Source organism: Pogona vitticeps, chromosome 1, assembly GCF_051106095.1.
Source record: "Pogona vitticeps strain Pit_001003342236 chromosome 1, PviZW2.1, whole genome shotgun sequence".
NCBI lineage: Eukaryota > Metazoa > Chordata > Lepidosauria > Squamata > Agamidae > Pogona > Pogona vitticeps.
The window spans coordinates 139,835,308-139,854,480 of NC_135783.1; the positions used below are offsets into that span (position 1 = coordinate 139,835,308).

Genomic DNA, 19,173 nt, shown 5'->3' on the forward strand with positions numbered 1-19,173 from the left:
CACCTGATCATTTTATTTTCCCTGTGTGTTGTTTTAAATAAACCTTGTTCTTTATTTGTTGAAAATCCATCCCTGGTCTGTGTGACTTCTTAAAGGGAATGGTTGGTGGCAGCTTAGTTAACGTGTGGCATATCCCAGTAGGTCTGGGTTTGTCACAACCCCCTCTCATGTGAACATGAGAAAAGTTGAAAAACCCTCTGAATCTGGTCTTCAGGTACAGTTGTGAATGAAAAAGGGATGTATTCTTGTTGGACCATCGGCTGCTAGCACAACATTGTCTTTCAAGCAGTAGTCATGTTTTACTCCTCTTTAAACCAGTGTGATTTAAATGAGCTAAGACTCATGTGTCTCAAATGTGACAAGCATGATTAGCTCCATCATCTTATGCCCACAGGGCTTCCCACTGCATTGTTGTGAGGAAAAGCAAGTGAGACAAGAATAGAAAAAACTCTTCCTTAAATGCAAGGAGGAAATATTAGATGTGCTAATGACCTGATCTTCAACACATGTACTCAGAAAGAACTCATTGTACACAGTTGGAAATATGCTTAAAAAGAAGCCCTGAGTGTCTACTCAGGAATTCATTCTGTTGAGTTCAGTGAGATCTATCTCAAGGACATAATGTATATGATAGTAGATTTAGCTTTATACTATGTGTGGCATTAGAATATGACATAGGGGAAAGAATCATTCAAAGTAAAGCATGTGAGCAATATATTAGGAATACCCAGGAATAATATTGAGGAATATTTTAGAAATAACTAGGAATACGTTAGGTTTCTAGTTTCTATTTATTGTATGTTGTATCATATTTGACATAGAAGGAAAAAGAAATATGGACTGTCAGCATCTTGACATGCAGCATGTGGAGAAAAAGTGAACGGTTAAGCTTACTTCAACTGAAACATTCCATCTAAAAATAATGGACCCTAAGCAGACATTCTATATTGGGTTTGAGGGTAATGAAATGTACTTAGTATTGTCTGTCAGGTCCCCAGTGAATTTTACATTCTGGTCTTAACAGTCTCGTGAAATGCCTCTGGCGGTGGAAAAGATTTCACAAAAGACAGTCCAATGAATAGTTGTACTTCCATACTGACACAATATACACAAGTAGCATTGTGAAAGAGCTTGAGGTTCTAAGAAGAAAAATTGACAGGATAGGACACATAGCTGGATCAAAGGAAATTAGAAATCATTTGGATACCCCTGGAAGATGTCAACCATTGTTAAAGTCATATGAGACACAATGACCATGACCTTAAAATAAGCCTGGAAACGTTACACAACCCGAGAACTGAGCAGAAGGGTCTAGCTTGCCATTTTCCAGGCTACAAGAAAGCCCAGACCCAATTAATTCTTAACATTATTATACAATCTTGGTACTTCTAGGGTTTGTATAGTGGTAAAAGTATGCAAGGAGGCAAAGAAATTGGAGCTGTGGTCATATGATCAAAGTAAGCCCCATGTCTCCATCTGCTTCACATGGCTGAACTGTTTCTTCTGTCTAGATCGTTATGCTGTTCTGCACAATCAGTTTACAGTGGGGTCTCTACTTAAGAACGTCTCTACTTAAGAACAATCCAACTTAAGAACAGCTCCATTTGCTAAATTTTGCTTCTACTTGAGAACAGAAATCCAAGATAACAGGAAAAAAAAAACTTTCCTGCTCTTTTTTTAACCTTAGGTCATCTTAGGTTAAAAAAAATTCTCCCCCTAGTGGTAGAGTATGTATTAACCAGCTTTGCATTAGTTCCTATGGGAACTAATGCTTCAATGTACGAACACACCTCTACATAACAAAAAAACAGCCAGAACGGATTAATTGGTTTTCAGTCCATTCCTATGGGAAATTTTGCTTCAACTTAAGAACGTTTCAACTTAAGAACACCATTCCAAAATGGATTAAGTTCTTAAGTAGAGGTTCCACTGTAGTTTCTATGGACGGAAAAGAGCAGATACAGATTAAATGGTTTTCAATGCATTCCTATGGGAAATGCAGATTCAACATAAGAACTTTTCAACTTGAGAACCACCTTCCAATACGGATTAAGTTCTTAAGTAGAGACCCCACTGTACTGTGCAAAAATCCAAAACACTGATTGTATATCATGGGCCTCCTGTTGCAGTTTAGAAAACAATCTGATACTGCGCCTTTTGGTATCTTGAAAATTATTTATCCCTTAAAGAATAAAGAAATGGGAGGTTATGTATGACAAATGAAAGGTAAAACAATCCATGGATTTTCCCGGTTCAGATGAAACAAAAATCAGTTGTTAGTTCTACAGAACTGGGCCTGTGCAAACTCCTTCTGACTTACTTTTACAACAAAATGCAGCCAGTGAGTTACAATATGAGGAAGATAGGGTCTAGCTTCTACTCATTTACCACATAATTACTAATGTTGCCAAAAAAGGCATAGTTTGTTTCTCTTGAAAAAAGCCACTGTAAAACATGTTTCTGATTCTGACCTTTTTGGATGAACTGTTAAAACTAAACAGTTCATTGGTTTGGGGCGAAACAACAAACTGCACTTCACTGAAAATGTATGTGAATGCACCTGTCCAGTCATGTTAGAGGACAGTAGATCTGCACTCTAAATGACCAATTATGCTTTAATCTAATGTTCTGACCAGCCATTGTCATCATCTGCTGAAACTGGACTTTGTACTTAGCAGACAAACACCCCTCTTTTCTTTTTTAGTCGGTGGTTTCTGAATGGAGAGAAATATTTGCCTTGCCTCCATTGTGAGGCCAGACAAACAGTCTCCTGACTTAACCTTTCAAAGAAAAAAAAGGAAAGAAAAAGGAAGAGATTTCCTTAGCTAAAACAGGAATATCCTGAAATGCATTTGGCAAGGTACATTTTAAATTGGACATGCTCCCGAAGGCAAGCTTGTTAAATCACTTCTTCCATGTGAACTTTCCCAAGATCTGTCTTCGCTTCTGAGATGTTCCATTTTGTGGAAAGAAGGTATTTCTCACCGTGGCATTCAAATTGTGGAAATAAATCAAAATATAAACAAATAATCAAATAGTTGCATAGAGAGAATTCCTCATGATTAGTAAAAAGGCAGAAGAATAAACGGGTAGGGTGAGAGAGTGGAACCTCAGTTTTCAAGGCGTGAAGCTGTATTTTAAGTCTCTTTGGCTGGTATCCATTGAGCACTTTAATTGGATTTCTTTTAATTTCATTGAGATCTTGTGAGAAAGCTTGAATAGCAATCAATCAAGTGAACAAAGGTGTGCAATAGAGAAAAGCTGTAAATTGAATTTAGGGGCAAAAGACAAAATAGAAATACAAAGTGAGGAGAGATGCACTTTGTAGCAGATTTCTTTTATAGCTTGTGCCTCTGCTCTTCTCCTACCAGGTAGTGGTAAATAATTTCAGGTGTTGGATTTAAGAGAGAAAACTAAGGCAAGGCACATTTCTAGACAGTGATAAGTGGTTGGAGCAGGGCTGGCCCAAGATGATTGCTTAAAGCGTCAAAGGACAGCTCTTACCCACCCACTCACCACAAGCTGAACAGAGACAGAACATTCTTCTAAGCAATTCTCTCCCTCTCTTAACGCTAAAAAGAGAGTAACAAATAATTAAATAGGCCGTCTCTGTTTCAAATTGGCAAATAATGTTCTATTCAGGTAGACTTTTTCCACTCCAGGGGTTTTCCAGACGTGGCATTTGTTTTGCCCTCAAGACTGGGTTGCACATTGTTCTTACTGTAAATTTCCCTGCTGTCAAAATGTTGTTCCTCTTCTTCGCTTGTACAGTGGTGCCTCGCTTTACGATTGCCCCGTTTAACAATGAAACCGCATTACGATGAACTTTTTGCGATCACAAAACAATGTTTCCTATGGGTGAATTTCGCTTTGCGATGATTGGTTCCCTGCTTCGGGAACTGATTCTTCACAAAACGATGATTTTCCAAGAGCTGATCGGCTGTCTCAAAATGGCCACCAGGTAAACAAAATGGCCCCCTGCTGTTTTCTGGGATGGAGTCCTTGCTGCACAGGCAGCGAAAATTGCCGCCCTATGGAGGATCTTCGCTGGACGGTGAGTTTACAGCCCTTTGGAACGCATTAAATGGGTTTTAATGCATTTCAATGGGTTTTTCTTTTCGCGTTACGACATTTTTGTTCTACAGCGATTTCGCTGGAACAAATTAACGTTGTAATGCAAGGCACCACTGTAGAGTGTTTTGTTTTCACAAGTTCCCATACATTTTTATCCCTCCGAACCCCTAGATGTTTTGTTCTGTTTGCAATATGCATCGCAGCACTTCTCATGTGCAATGATTTATTTATTATTTATTTTTTTACAAAATTACCCCCACTTTTCTCCTTAAAAAGGACCTATGGCGGCTTATGTCCTTGAAAGGCAATATTTAAAGCCAAAAAACAATGAGTGCACAAGGGAAGCTTATACTGTATCCTTAAAAGTCAATATCAGTGCTACAACCCAAAAGTATACACATATTAAAAAGGAGCAAACAAATTCCAATACGTACAGTCCGGTGGGACTGTCCCAGCCTGAAGCTTTTTCACCTTTTTTTTTTTTTTTTTTGGAAAGCAAAGCTCTCGAACTGCTTGGGAGGGGAAGAGGGTGGAGGCGTCAAGGGGCAAAGGGAGGCAGACAGGTCAGGGAGCGGGAGCACAAGGAAGGCCTGCGCTTGGCCACGGAAACCAGGAGGCAACCCACATTGACCCAACGGCTTCTGAAAAAAAAAAAGGCTTCTGAAAAAAAGGCGGATCGTCTCACTGGTGTGTGCTGCCTTTTTTTAAACCGATGTTTTCAGATTTCCCCCCCCAAAAAAAAAATTTGGTCGCCTTCTATTATAATTGGCTTAGGTTTTACTTAGAGGTACATACAATCATGGCGAAAAATATTGGCACCCTTGCAATTCTGTCAGAAAATGCAACCCTTCAAAATTGTTGCACTTGGAAATGTTTTGGTACTCCCATGTTCATTTCTTTGGTTTGCGTTGGAAACACACACACACACACACACACACACACACACACACACACACACACACACACACACACACACACACACACACACACACACACACACACACACACACACACACACACACACACACACACACACACACACACACACACACACACACACAAAAAGAACCAGAGAAGAAAAGTCAAATCTAATGCAATCCCACACAGAAATTCCAAAATGCACTGGCCAAAATTATTGGCACCCTTAACTTAATATTTGGTAGCACCCTCTCTGGAAAAAAATAACTGACATCAATCGCTTGATGTAACCATGAATGAGTTTCTTACACCTCTCTACTGGAATTTTGGATCACTCTTCTTTTGCAAAATTCTCCAGGGCCTTCAGATTTGAAGGATGCCTTCTCCCAACTGCTGTTTTGAGACCTCTCCACAGGTGTTCAGTGGGATTCAGATCTGGACTCATTGCTGGCCATTTCAGAACTCGCCAGCGCTTTGTAACCATTTCTGAGTGCTTTTTGAAGTGTGTTTTGGGTCATTGTCCTGCTAGAAGACCCATGGAAATGCAGCTTTCTGACCCTGGCCACTACTGTATATTGCGCCCTAAATTCTTTGGTAATCATCAGTTTTCATGATACCGTCCACACAGTCAAGACATCCAGTGCCAGAAGCAGCAAAGCAATCCCAAAACATCTTTGAACCTCCACCATGTTTGACTGTAGGGACTGTGTTCTTTTCTCTGAATACCTCATTTTTTTTCTGTAAAGAGTGCCATGATGTCCTTAACCAAAATGCTCTACTTTTGTCTCATCAGCCCATAGTACATTCTCCCAGAAGGACTGTGGTTTTGTCACATAAGTTTTGGCATACCCCATATGCCTTTGTGTCAGCAGTGGTGTCCTCCTGGGTCTCCTACCATAGTGTCCCTTTTCATTCAGATGGCAACAGATATTGGAAGCTGACACTATTGTACCCTGTGTCTGCAGATCAGCTTGAATTTGTTTGGAAGTTAATCTGGGTTCTGTATCCACCATTCCAACAACCCTTCATTGTAATTTTTCAAGAATTTTGCTCTTCCGTCCACGTCCAGGGAGGTTAGCTACAGTGCCATGGGCTGTAAACCTCTTGATGATATTGCCCACACAGTGGACACAGAAACATTAAGATCTCTGGAGATGGACTTGTAGCCTTGAGATTGTTGATGTTTTTCCACAATTTTTCTCTCTCAAATCCACAGATAAACTCCTTACACTTCCTTCTTTTCTCCATGCTCAGCGCCAGGGGCGTAGGTGGAATATAAATAAATAAACAAATAGAGAGCAAGGAAACAAGTATCAGCGGTGGAGGGGAGCAAATAAATACTCTTCTCATCCTGGGAGGCTAACGGGGAGCACACCCGAACGAGGCATCGCTCCCCTCCGTCGCATGTCCTCTGCCCCGCCTTCCCTAGGCGTGGCCGCCATCCATTCCCCCCCCCCCCTTAGCGCGCCCGCCGCCGCTGCTGAGGCAAGCCAGCTTTAGACTTGGAGCCTTTTTTCTCCCTCTTGTGGGCAGCGGCGTCGAGGGAGCGCACTGCGCCTGCTCAGGTGGGCGCGCACGCCCAGGAGCGGTCGAGCCGCGGATACGAAGGGTGGCCGCCGCTGCCGCCGCTTTCCCTGCGATCGGCGGCCGAGAGCTGGCTGGCTGGCTGGCTGGCAAGGCGCGCGCCTGCGCCTGCGCACGCGGGGCTCCCCTCCTGCCCAGGGACGAGGCTGGCGTTTCTCTGGGCGTCCTCCTGATCTGCAGTGCAGAGCTTGAGCGGAGGAGCGCGTCGCAGTCGCCGCCGCCGCCGCCGCCGCCCGGCTTGCCGAAGGAAGGGACCCGAAATCAGGATTTGGACGGGATCGGGGCTGAGGGGGGTCGAGGAGCGCGGAAACCGACTCTCGAGCAGACCTCGGCGGTCCTTCGGAGCGAGGACCCTCTCGGCACGGTCGCCTTCGCAAGCCCATCACTTTCGGGGACCGCGCGCCGCACGCTGCCGCCAGTGAGTGTCCCCCCCCGCGCCCGCGTGGGTTGGAGGTGGGTGGGTGGGCAGGCGGGGGGCGCTCCCTCCACAAATAACCCCAGCCGCGGGGAAGCCCTGCCGGGGTCGTCGGGCTTCCCTGTCCGGATTTGCTCCGGATTGCGGGCGCCTGGCCGGGGTTGGGGGGGGGGGAGACGGACGAGCGAGCGCTCCGGAGTGGAGCCGGCAACAAGGGGGCGATTGGGGGGGGCGCGTGTGCGCGTCTGGGAGGGGGATGTGGACCCCGGAGAGGGAGGCAGGCGGAGATGCTGCTGCTGGGGAGATGATCGCCCTCGGCGGCTTCCCAAACTCTACCAATAGGCGAGCCTTTGGTTGCCCGGCTCTTTTTTCTTTTTTCCCCTTCTCTCTCTCTCTCTCTCTCCCCCCCCCCCGTTTCTTCTGTATAAATCCTCCCGAAGGTGGCCGGAGGGCTCTTGGAGGGTCGCCTCCTTGCGGGAAGGAGGCGAGGGGCCGTCGGGCGCCCTTTGAGGAACGCGGCTCTTCCTCCCTCGCCCCCCCCGCCCCACATGGCAGGCGCCTTTGGGGGCGAGGGGAGCAATGTGGGGACGCGGACCGGGAGGCGGGGGGGGGGGAAGATCCGTGAACCCGAACCCGCGCCCGAGATTTTGGAACCCCTCGGAAGAAAGTTGAACGGCACCGTGGTCTTTGTTGTTGTTGTTGCGGCGGCTGTTCCCTCTGGCCCCCGGGCTCCTCCTTTCTTCCTCCCTGCGCGCTCTCCCGCTCCAGCCCGAATGCCGCCGAGCGACCTTTGCCAAAACTTACCACGACCGCCTAGGCGACGGGACCGGCAGGGGCAGGGGGAGCCTTCGCTTTGCCCCCTCAGAGGAGCGCGGGGTGTGTGTGTGTGGGGGGGTCAGGTTTGCACCTTCCCCGGTCCCTTCTGAAGAGCCCTGCGAGGACAGGTGGCTGTCGTCTTTCTAGCGCAATAAGCGACCCGTGCAGGAGTCGCTCCCCGCAAGGTCGTCCCGCCGCCTGTGACGGAGGCTCTTTCTCTTGGAGGGCGCCCTGCTGAGCGAGGAGACCTCCGCGACGGGTTGGGGGGAGCGACGGGTTTGGCTCGGGAGCGATCGAGTCCTTTCTTTGGCCTGGGAGCGCGGGGTTGGTGCAGGTGAAGGAGATAACGTGTTTGTGCGCGTGTGCGTGTGCGCGAGCGTGTGTATGCGTGTGTACATACAGAGCTCTAGCGATATATCGATGGATGGACGGGCGAGTGCATGGCTCCGGGATGCCCCTGCGAGTCTTATCAGGCGAGCGCAAAATGCGCGGTGCTGCCTGGTGCGGAGGAGGCGCTCCCAGCCCCAGGCGGGAACTGCTCGGGGTGGGCTTCCTCCAGCGCGCACGACGGGACGGGGCCGGGCCGGGCAGGGAAGGCGGGCCGCCGGGGGAGGGGAGCGGGGCGAGTGAGCCGGCGGCGGAGGGGCTGCGCAGGATCCAAACCCTGGAGGCGCGAAGCGGCACCTGGGCGCCGATCGGAGCGCGAGGTGGTGGCGGCGGCGGCTCCGCCCACCAGGAGGCGCGCTAGTGGCTCCCCAAGGGGAGAGGGAGGGAAGCCCCGCCCACCTCCCAACACCCCCCCCACACACACACACTCCCCCTCCCGCCGCCGAGCCGCGTTCGCTGCAGCTTTACACCTGAGGGAGAGACTGCGGTCCTGCTCTCCCCTTGAGTTGCCGGCCGAAAAATTTTTTTGGGGGGGGGGAGAAACCACCATCCTTCTGAGGAAAGGGTGTCTGAAGGCGACGTCTGTCGCGACAGGGGCCGTTGTTGTTGCGGAATAAACAAGGAAAGGGGATAAACGGGGCGGGAGTATGTGCTACACCAGGCTCTTAAAAACAGCGCATGGTGGGCTCTGTAGTAGATCTTCAGCTGAAAGGAAAGGCATGGAACAGGACCTTCTGTCTGCCTGCTGAGGGGGTGGGAGGGCAATATGATGCAGGTGTTGGTTTTTCCACTGCTTGAGAGTTTGTTGGCCCTATGAGGGAATTAAGTCCTTTAACGAAGGGGCAGTTGGTTCTTCAGCCCAGAGGATCCCAGTCCGAGGTGGAATATACTGTATAGGAATGTACTGTATTTCAGTCCAAACTGGTAGGGTTAGAGTTTGGTGAGGGCAGGTGCCAGGGGAGTGGGGGTGTCATGCTGGGAGATCCATATACTGTTCATAATGTGATCACTTGCATCCGGCAAGATCTGGAAGATCTTGGTGAAATATCAAGCCAAGAGATGGAGTCCGGGCTTATTTAAACCAGAAGGCTGGGGTTTGAGTCGGTGGAGTCCTTCACTGTCAATCTCTGCACTTTTGGCTCCAGCATCCTTCCCCATCCACCTACTGAATCCAGAAACAACCAAACAGCAAGGCGTATACATACTGTATTTCTCCCGCTTGCATCCCTTTCCAGGGCATTTGCTCGCAGGCTAATTTTTCTCCTCATGTCTTGCGGTATCTTGCTTGCTTTTTAACCTCTAACCTTGAGTACCATCTGCGTGCACCCAGTTCATATCCTACACGTACTATGGCAATCTGTAAACCTTCCTCTATGTTCACGGATTTCTTTCTTGCTCTCTTTTCTTAATGCACGTGTGCTATTTTTCCTTACAGTTTCCTTACCTAGCCAAATCAGATTCCCTGCTTTCTCCTTTAGTGCTAAGTCAAGCCTCTTGGAATCATCCGTGGTTGCTAGACTCCTCATTCCCACCAACTCCCTTGATGCTTTCTTTTGCAGGAAAGAGCTGGCAAGCATAAACTGTCTCCTTCTTTGTTCTTTCTCCCCCTTCCTACACCCACCATGTTTTTCTCCCACGTTTATTGGAAAAGCAGTGCTTCTTCAGTTCTAGAAATCCCCTCTCATAATTGCACCTGGTACTTTCTGGATGCTTTGGACTACAATCCCCACAAACCCCAGCTGACATGATCAGCGGTCAGTGTTGTCCAAAATGCAGAGGGCATTGGATTGCTGTGGATGGCAAACTCCTTGGTCCCCTGTGACTGAGGTAATGATCTTCCAAACCCCAGCATGTCCCGCCGAAGAAGCAGATTGAGGAACAGAGGGAGAGTCAGCTCTGAGGGAGAGTCAGCTCTGCACCGCGGCCAGCGTTATGCAAGGGCACTCTGGTAGTTGGCAAGGAGGACCAAAGCAGAAGACGAAAGGGGTTGGGAAGAGGAGGAGGAGGAAGATGGGCTGACACTTTATGGAACTGGCAGGCATAATACTTTCTTTGTGGTGGAAAGCAATTGGCACGTAAAACTGTCCAAGCAAGAATCACTGCTCGTTGAAATCCATCTTTTTAATTACGTCACATCCAAGTCAGGCCACTGCAAGCCCACTTGAGCACCGGGCTGCTTTCTCTGCAGTTGACCTGGTTGACCTTGCCTTTAACTTCCTGCTTTGCCTTGGCCACCCATCCACCAGAGAGAGAGAGAGAGAGAGAGAGAGAGAGAGAGAGAATGACATACACCCCCTCCCGCTACCCTTATCCTGAAGCAATGGAAAGTAGTCATTTTCTGTGGTGTTTGTGGACGGGGGGGGGGGGGGGAGACCGAGTCAAATTCTGTATCTCTTCTCATGTATGTTCATATGTGTATATAGTCTAAAGTGTTTTCTGGGGTGGGGGGTTAGATATCATACTGACTTCTTTCACTTCAGTGATGAAAAGGTCTGTAGCCAGCCTGTACTGTTTAGAAATGCAGTCTTTTTGGCTTTGTCGAGAGAGGCACCTAGTAATTTCTTAGCATCCGTATCCAGTGAAGAAAAAGTGGTCTTCTCTTTTGTTAGGCAATGCCGAGAGTCCTCGCCTTTGGTCCACCAGCAGCAGGCAGTGAAAGCTCTGCTGTCTTAGCAGCCACTGCAGAGCCCACTGGGCTGTCTTTTGGCTGCAGGCAGCAGGAGCTGCAACTCAAGGACTCGCTCCCTCTGCAGTGGTGTGTGTGTGTGTGTGTGCTTGCGCGTGCGAGCTTGCATACCTATGTAATATAATGCTGTACCCTCAAAAGTCATTCCCCTTGATGATGGTCTAGAGACTACTGGACATAAGGGTAGGCACCTTTATCTGATTTCATCAGTCTTGTCATATTTTCATGTGAAGGGGTCGTCAAGAATTGGGCTTGTGTGCATGAAGATGCAGTAAACAATTTGCAAGTATTTTCACCCCCCCCCCCCCTTTTCTCTTCTCTGGATGGCAGGGAAGCTGGTCTGTTTTTAGTCCGGCGAGCTTTCTTGTCTGAATGGTTTTCATGAAACCAGTTAGTAAAAGCAAAATAAAATGATTAGTAAAGCATGTATGTCATTTCTAATAAGATGCTTGGATAAGTATTTTTTTTCCTTTAAAAAACATAAAGGAGCAACTTTAATTACAGAAGACGAAATGTTCTTCACTTGTCTGGGTTTGCTATAATTTACAAAAGATTCCCATGCTGTTCTTTTTGTACAGGAACGAGTAGTTAAAAACTGCAGTGGTATGTTAGCTTAGCATTGTGTTATGAAGCCATGAAGCTTTAATAACAGAAAGCAGTCTAAAAAGTGAGAAGCTGATCTTTGTCACAGTAAAATGAAATTGCAAGTGTTCCTAAATTATATTTCTTTGTAGCCATCAGTTTGTATCTGTGGCTATGTCTAAGTTACATAACAACCTTTGCCTTCTTAACATGAGCACAACTTCTTCAGCAGGGTTTGTTTCTAAACATGAAATTGAACTCCATGGTTTTGATTCAGCTGGTTGGCTGGGAAGACATGGAGTGTAGAAACATGTGTATCATTTACTGTGGCATAATAAGACTCTACTGGACTCCATCACTGTCAGTAAACAATCATAAACTATTTCAAGTGCCACTAAGAAAAGAGTGCTAATGGTTCATAATTTACAATGCAACTCTAAACATACTGTACCTACTTGACAACAAGCACCCTTTAATTCATTGGGACTTATTCCCAGGTAGGTGAGTATAAGACTTCAGTCTTATGTTTTTGTATAAGGTCTGCCTGCTGCTAATAAAAGTGGCAATGGAAAATTATTTATTGGTGCGGTTTTTTTTTCAACTCAGAGCTTATAAATATGCTACTGTGACATAGGCACATGATGTGCATGGACTGCTTTAAAATATATTGTGATGTATATATATATTAAAGAGTTACGTAGTCTTCCTTTGGAAGTGAGAACAATCTTTTTTATATAAAATATATCTTGGAGTGATAAAGAAAACTCAAAATATTTAGGTTCTTTGGTGATGTAGTTCCTAAAGAATTATGGAGTTTTCTAATATAAGGAATAAGTTCTGCATTGTAAATTTCTCAGGATATTTGGTATTTTATCTGCTGAAGTGTTGCATAACCTCATTTGCTGCTGATGTAAATGCCAGAGATGTCTGTTAACATAAACCTACAGAAAACATGCGGTGCTATATCCCCGGTGCCAATTTCATTGCTGGATAGGTTGGTCTTTATCACGTCATGTACATATAGACCCGTGCACTCATCATTTGAGATAGTACGTGGATAGAATACAAATGGAACCAACCTTATGCTATCCTAGTCTGTGGTTTACATCAGTGTGGCTTTATCCTTGCAGCTGGTTTTCCTGAATGGGCAGTGGATATTTTCCATTTTCCCAGTTTGTGTTTTTTTTTTAAAGAGGTTGAACACTTTGGGAGTAACTACAATGAATAGGGTTTATGTCCTATCACCTCTCAATCTCTTTCGTGGTTGATAAGAATGAAAGGCCGGGCCAATTCATGATACTTCAATGTAGTAATATATCTCCCTTTTTGTTATTTCATATAACCCAATGTGTGTTTTCCTGACCATGGTGGCTGAGCCTCTAAAGCTCCTGTCCTTGTTGTCTTCCTTCCTGCCAATACCCCACAAGCCCTCCTGTGTTTGAGCTATTATTTACTTTAGTAGTTCCTCCCTTTCTCCTCCCTTCCCATGAGGTTTATCTGCTTGTCTGCTACTAATTTGCTTCTGGTCTTCAAATATTCACCACACCGAATTGAACATCAATGCTAGTTTTCTTTTGCTAAGTGATTTCAGCTTTTTCTGTTCTCCAGTCCTGTGAACTTTTGCAAGAGCCTCTTCACTCACTGACTCTCTTTCCCTCGTCCCTTGTCTTCCCTGTTCTTTTTGTCAGATTTCAGTCACTTCCTTGTCCCTCTTTCTCAGCCAAGTAAATACCCTGCCATCTTCTGCTAGCTACTGTTCCATTTATTTCCTTGCCCCCTTCCCACTCTTGGCTTTCTCTCTAATGTATCAATGAAAAGCTTGAACACTCATTGAGCATTTGATTGTCTGAATGTTTGTGAATATTCTAGGACAGTGTTGCTGTACTGTTTTCAGTGGTCAACCCCATGCTGTGTAAATGACAGTGCACTCCGCACCGTACCTCAAAAATTAATGCATAGATTAGGTCTGTGATATAGGACTATATTGATCAAAATCTGTTGCTTGGTATAGTAATGAGCCTATTGAATTTACTTACTTACTTACTTACTTACTTACTTACTTACTTACTTACTTACTTACTTACTTACTTACTTACTTACTTACTTACTTACTTACTTACTTACTTACTTATACCCCAACTTTCTCCTTAAAAAGGACCCAGTCAATGAGGATTTGGTGAGCCAACTCCTTTGTAAGTTCCATTGATTCAAATGCCCCAACTCTTAACTGTGACTTACTATGTTAAACTAAGTTGCAACTGAAGTGGGGCCAATTTGAATCTGTGGAACTTATGGAACTCACTGAATGCCTATTGATTCAATAAGCCTACTCTAGTGCAAGTTACTACCCTTAGCAATAACCCATTGTGAATTAGTGTACTAAATGTTATGACTGCATTCATGGAAGAAGCTATATTACATTCAAGCTGTAGATCTATTTTATGAGCAGATTTAAAGAAGAGCAACATTTCTTACACTGTATCATAATCATGTGTGAAATGGTGGGGAGAGCTAGATATTTAACCAGAGCAAAATCTAGACATGACCTTTTTGTGTAAACTACTAGATTTTTCTCATGTGTGGAGTGGTGGAACCCTTCCTTCCTTCCTTCCTTCTTTCCTTCAATTTATCCATCTATTCTGGCCCCTCCCCACCAGCGGCAACCTCAAAGGTTAGAGAGTAATACACCTCTCTAGCCAAGAGGGCTGAGAGCCAGCTAAGCTGTGCTGGATCCACCCACCTCCAGCTTCAAGAAGTTGGAAATTACGTAGTCAGGACTACCCTCACCTAATTTGGCCTGAATATGTGTCAGCGTGTAGCGGCTGTCTTGGAAAAGGCTTGGCTCTGGCATGACACAACTCCGCCCTTGCCGCACCCTCCCCTCCCCTCCTTTTTTTCCTTTTTGTTGAGACATCAGTGCAGTTCAACTGGCAGAGCCTTCTAGCGAGGAACGTTCTGGCAGCACAAAAGGGTGTCTGTTGGCACAAGGGGAGGTGCGCTGGCAGAAGAGGCTCCTGCCTGTTCCAGTGCCCTTGCCACTCCTGTGTCTTTCGGTTAGGATTCCAGTATAAGTGATTCAAGCGTAAGAGTCCTCTGTAACTTCCACTTAGGAATAACTAAGTGGACAACAGTGCAGAAAATCATTATCTGAATTTTTCAATTCCCCATTCTTTTTCATGTTAATGGTTGCAATTGAAAATGTCATTCCTTATGATGTAGCCTCCTTCTTCATTCCACGTAAAATATAGATATAGATATATAAGAATGAGTTGGCTAAATGTATTGCATGCCAAGTCTTCTGAGCATGCACACCAGTATCATGCCATGAGAAGTGAAAGATTTGTATGTCTCTGTTTCTCCATGTGGACCTCTTTCCTACATGAGTTCACTGAAAACAGAGCTCCTAGGCTTATATTACTCACGTTAAGGTCTGTCTCCAGTGAAAAAAATTGCTGGATAAAATATCCATCAGTTCACCATTTTATCGGAATACTTGTTATAAACCAGAAAAAGCTGATATCTATTATAACTTGTTGATGATTATATATTTTTAGTTGTTTTATTATTTAGTACAGCCACAGACTCTAATTAAAACAACAATAAGAACAAAATAATCCTTAAAGTATACATATATTTAGGAAATATCTAAATTTCAGCAGGAGGAGAGACTGCCAAGGAGCTGGAGCAGGAACCTGTTGAAGAAGACAGTGGAAAACACAGTGGGACAAAGGAAGAAGGTTGAATATGAGGTCGAGAATGAGATCTAAAATATTGAGTCAAAAGCTTAATTTGTCTTGTGATCCTTTGTGATAAGGAGCTGGAGGGAGAGCAACATGGCCTTTAGAATTTCAAGGTCTGCCTAGTAAATCACTGTGGTATAACAGAACAGGCCCTTTGAGAACACTTAGTGTAGGGGGGTCACAGAATATCATTCCATACTTGTAGTCTCTTGAATTTAAGCAGGACCTTTGCAGAAAGAGGCCAGTCTTTGACAAGATGTTGCAACACCTACAAAACAACATGTACACAATAGCTCAATTAGCACATCTGAAATGAAATGCCAACGGCTTATTGCGCAAAGCCTAAAAGCATAAGACAGTTTGTTGCAGCATGCAAAGGGACTCGAGATGAACGGTGATCAAATGTCGTATTATTGACAACACTTGAAATTGTACGGTAACACTGCTACACTCAGTACATCAAGAGGTGCAAGCAAAAAATGGAGGAAAAGTTTTCGGCACATATTACAATCTCTAAATGTTAAACCAGAAGAGACAAGGCTAATCCTGTGGAGAGCAAAAACAACATGCCTTGCCGAACGGATGAACACTGAAGAGTCTCTCCCACCAGGATAAGCTTCTGGCTGGACCATCTGGGAGTCACTTAATAGACTTTGAAATGAAGTAGGGCAATCAATGAATAATCAAGTAAAATGAGATTACTTGGATACAGGACACATTTTCTGTGACTGTGGTGAAATTCAACCAATGCAGCACTGATGTGCATGCAATTTCTGCCCCACCAAATGTACAAAAGAAAATCTAGCAAATGGCTGAAAAAACACTATTGAAGTAGACTGCTTCTGGTCAAAAATAGTCTAATTATCTTAACTTATCTTAAAAATGGTCTAATTATCTTAACCCTCACCTCTGGAACAATTTCCCCCCAGAAATTTGTCTGGCTGCTTCTCTGGGTGTTTTTAAGAGCCAACTCAAGACCCGGCCTTCCCTCCTGTCAATATCTTATTGGCTATTTTTAATTTTATTAATTTATTATTATTATTATTATTATTATTGAGTGTTGTTAGCCACCCAGAGTAGGCTTTGGTCTCGATGGGTGGGATGTAAATTAAATAAATAAATAAACCTTTTAGTTTTTTTTAATTACCTATTATATTTCATATATGTCCATAATTTTAAATTATGCAGTGCTCTTGTATGAAAGAAGAAAAAATGTCAGAAAGTTTTGTACAACATCAGTCAGATGGGTTTTCCCCCATGCCAGAATACCAGATTCAAATGTTTTATATGAAATGCAGAATGGTATAAAAATAGTTAAGCAGTACCGAGCGTATGAAAGGACAGTAGTTAGCAGTTGAAATCCTGTTTGTAGCATAAGCCAAACTGTAACTTTTCATCCTTCACCCCCTATAATAAAAAGGGGCCCTGCTTCAGTTCTTCAAGGTTGGGGCATACATGCCTGTTGGAGTCACAGCAAGACTATTTGGGTTTTCAGGTTCGGGGGGGTGGGAAACAGGCTGAAAGTTACAGCTTGATTTACACCATGAACAAGGTTTCAACCAGAGATTTACTGGGAAACGTGCGAGTACTGGTGTTCATAGCAAGATCCTCCCCATGAAGTCCAAACTGCAGGTTGCTGGATCAGTCTGCGTCAACAAATGAGGAACAGGTCTTTTGTAAAGTGAATGGCTGTTCATTTTCCATTGTGTTTGAAGCCAAACCTCAAACTACCGTGATAGCTTTCTCTTCCAGGACTGTGACTAACTTCAAAAGGAACAGGGCAGTCTCTCTCTCTCTCTCTCTCTCTCTCTCTCTCTCTCTCTCTCTCTCTCTCTCTCTCTCTCTCTCTCTCTCTCTCTCTCTCTCACACACACACACACACACACACACACACACACACACACACACACACACACACACACACACACACACACACACACACACACACACACACACACACACACACACGGTGCTTCTGAGCACTGAAATGCAGCAGGTTGCTGCCTGCACCCGAGTCAAGATCACTTGTCAACATAAGGTGACATCGTAGGGGGTTTGTCCTGCGGTGGGTGGGCATCTGGCCACCTCAGAGATGTGCTGTTGCCCTGAGGCTTTGGACTTCTTTTCCCGAGTCTTGTCTCTGCAGGGATTCAGGCGGGGATGTGAGGTGGAATTGTGTTGGCAGGCCTTTGGATCCTAGCTGCTCTTCCATTGCTTAGGTAGGGACGTATTGTACGGCAGTGTATGGAGGATGAAATTGCTTGGTAGGCTTAGGTAGTGGTTCATTTTTAATACAGTGGTGCCTCTCTAGATGATTGCCTCGCAAAACAAGGAATTCGCTAGATGATGACTTTATTTGAGCAATGTTGTGCTTCGCAAAACTCGCTGGATGATGTTTGGGTCCTTGCCTCACAAGATGGTTTTTTTTTTTACCCTATTTTGCAAGATGGTTTTCCCCCATTGAAACACATTAATTTCATAAGACCTACTTTTTTATCCCAAAAAAGTGGGGGAGAAAGTATATGCTGCTGGCTTTCCAGGGTCTGCCTCCTGGAAAAATAGCAGCATACACTTCCTCCCCCACTTTTTTGGGATAAAAAAGTAGGTCTTATGTAATTAATGTGTTTCAATTGGGGGGGGGGAAGAACCATCTTGCAAAGCATCACCAGTGGGGATATGGCTCCAAATTTAAATGATAGAAGATGGTGAAAATAGCCAGGAACTAAAGGGTAAAGAGATTGTAAAAATAAAAAATAAAAAATAAAACAGAGATATCACAAATGTAATCTCTCATTAACACACATTATGCAGTTGAGTTCCCCACATTTGGGGAAATCACAGGGATCAGCAGCAGACCTGAAGTACAATGGATGAGTCTCTCCCTGGGAAAACCATTTTATGACATGGTATTTCCCCTGCAAGGTGTAAGTTGGAATGGCCCTTGCATCTCCTACCCCCTTCTGTCCCCTGCCCCCCCAAGTCATGGTGACCCCCTGGCTGCACCTCCCACTCAGTACAGGGCTGCACAGCCCCAGTCCTGCCAGAGGCCAAGAGAGCTCCTCAGTGTTTTGGGGTGCCCTGTGGGATCCCCATCAGGGGCTAGGTGTTCCTCCCACAATCTGTGCACTAGAGGTGCAAGGGTCATTCCAACTCATACCTTGCAGGGGTAATGCCATGTCATAAAAGTGGTTTTCCTAGGGGGAGGCTCATCCATTGCACTTTAGGTATGCTGCTGATCCCTGTAATTTCCCCAAATGGGGGGAACTCAACTGCATAATTTGTGTTAATGGGAGATTGCACTTGTGATTTCTCTGGTTTTTCTAAATTCCTTTTCATCTCTCTCCTCATCAGGACCTATTGCAAGGTAGCAAGTCTTGGTGATGTCTTCTATTGCATTTTCTTCTTTTTCTCCCTTATGGTAAAGGATCAGGGCAGAAGGAGTCACCATTATCAGGAGCCAGGGGGCTGCTTTGACTCCTTTCATCCTATTTGTTGCTGGAGAGAGAAAGAGGGGGATGGCCATCTGAGACCCATTGAATTTCCAAAGGCAGTGCAGGTGAGGGGATTGTTTTTCCCCAAGATGGTATGGGGAACTGTGTTTTGCAAGACAATGTCTTCTATGGACAGTTTTCGCAAGGCAGTGATTTTTTTCCCAAATGGAACACATTAAATAGATTTCAATGTATTCCAATGGGGAACTGGTTATGCATTTTTGCCTTTCAGATGAAGTATTCAATTGCTGTTGTTTGTTAGAAATGCTAGTGGTTGTCTGTCCTGAGGTTTGTGGTGTTTTTTGGGTGTCTTCAAACACAAGAGTGGCCTATACAGCGGGACTCCCTTATCCACGGGATCATTATCCACTGATTCACTTATCCGTGGTCTGAAAATAATGAAAATATTAAAAGAAAAATCCTAGAAATATATATTGAAAGATGACATTATCAGAACTGTTATACTGTAAATAAAAACAA

General features: G+C 44.9%; 1 protein-coding gene and 2 non-coding genes across 4 annotated transcripts in view; 2 read left to right on the top strand and 1 right to left on the bottom strand.

The window, feature by feature from the left end:
* The first annotated feature begins 6,595 nt into the window (after nt 1–6,595).
* VSNL1 (visinin like 1) overlaps nt 6,596–19,173 on the top strand; it is a 116,050-nt gene continuing 103,472 nt past the window's right edge. The window contains exon 1 of one of the 2 annotated variants that reach the window (XM_073001848.2): nt 6,596–6,994. The gene's annotated coding sequence lies outside the window, so the exon portion shown is untranslated. Of the gene's footprint in view, nt 6,995–8,648; nt 11,064–19,173 lie in introns of those variants that run through there. The other variant, XM_078388426.1, reaches the window with a different exon arrangement.
* LOC140703421 (U1 spliceosomal RNA) lies at nt 17,968–18,134 on the bottom strand. Its single transcript, XR_012082827.1, has one exon. It is a non-coding gene; the product is annotated as a U1 spliceosomal RNA (small nuclear RNA).
* LOC140703384 (U1 spliceosomal RNA) lies at nt 18,352–18,517 on the top strand. The gene has a single exon (XR_012082802.1). It is a non-coding gene; the product is annotated as a U1 spliceosomal RNA (small nuclear RNA).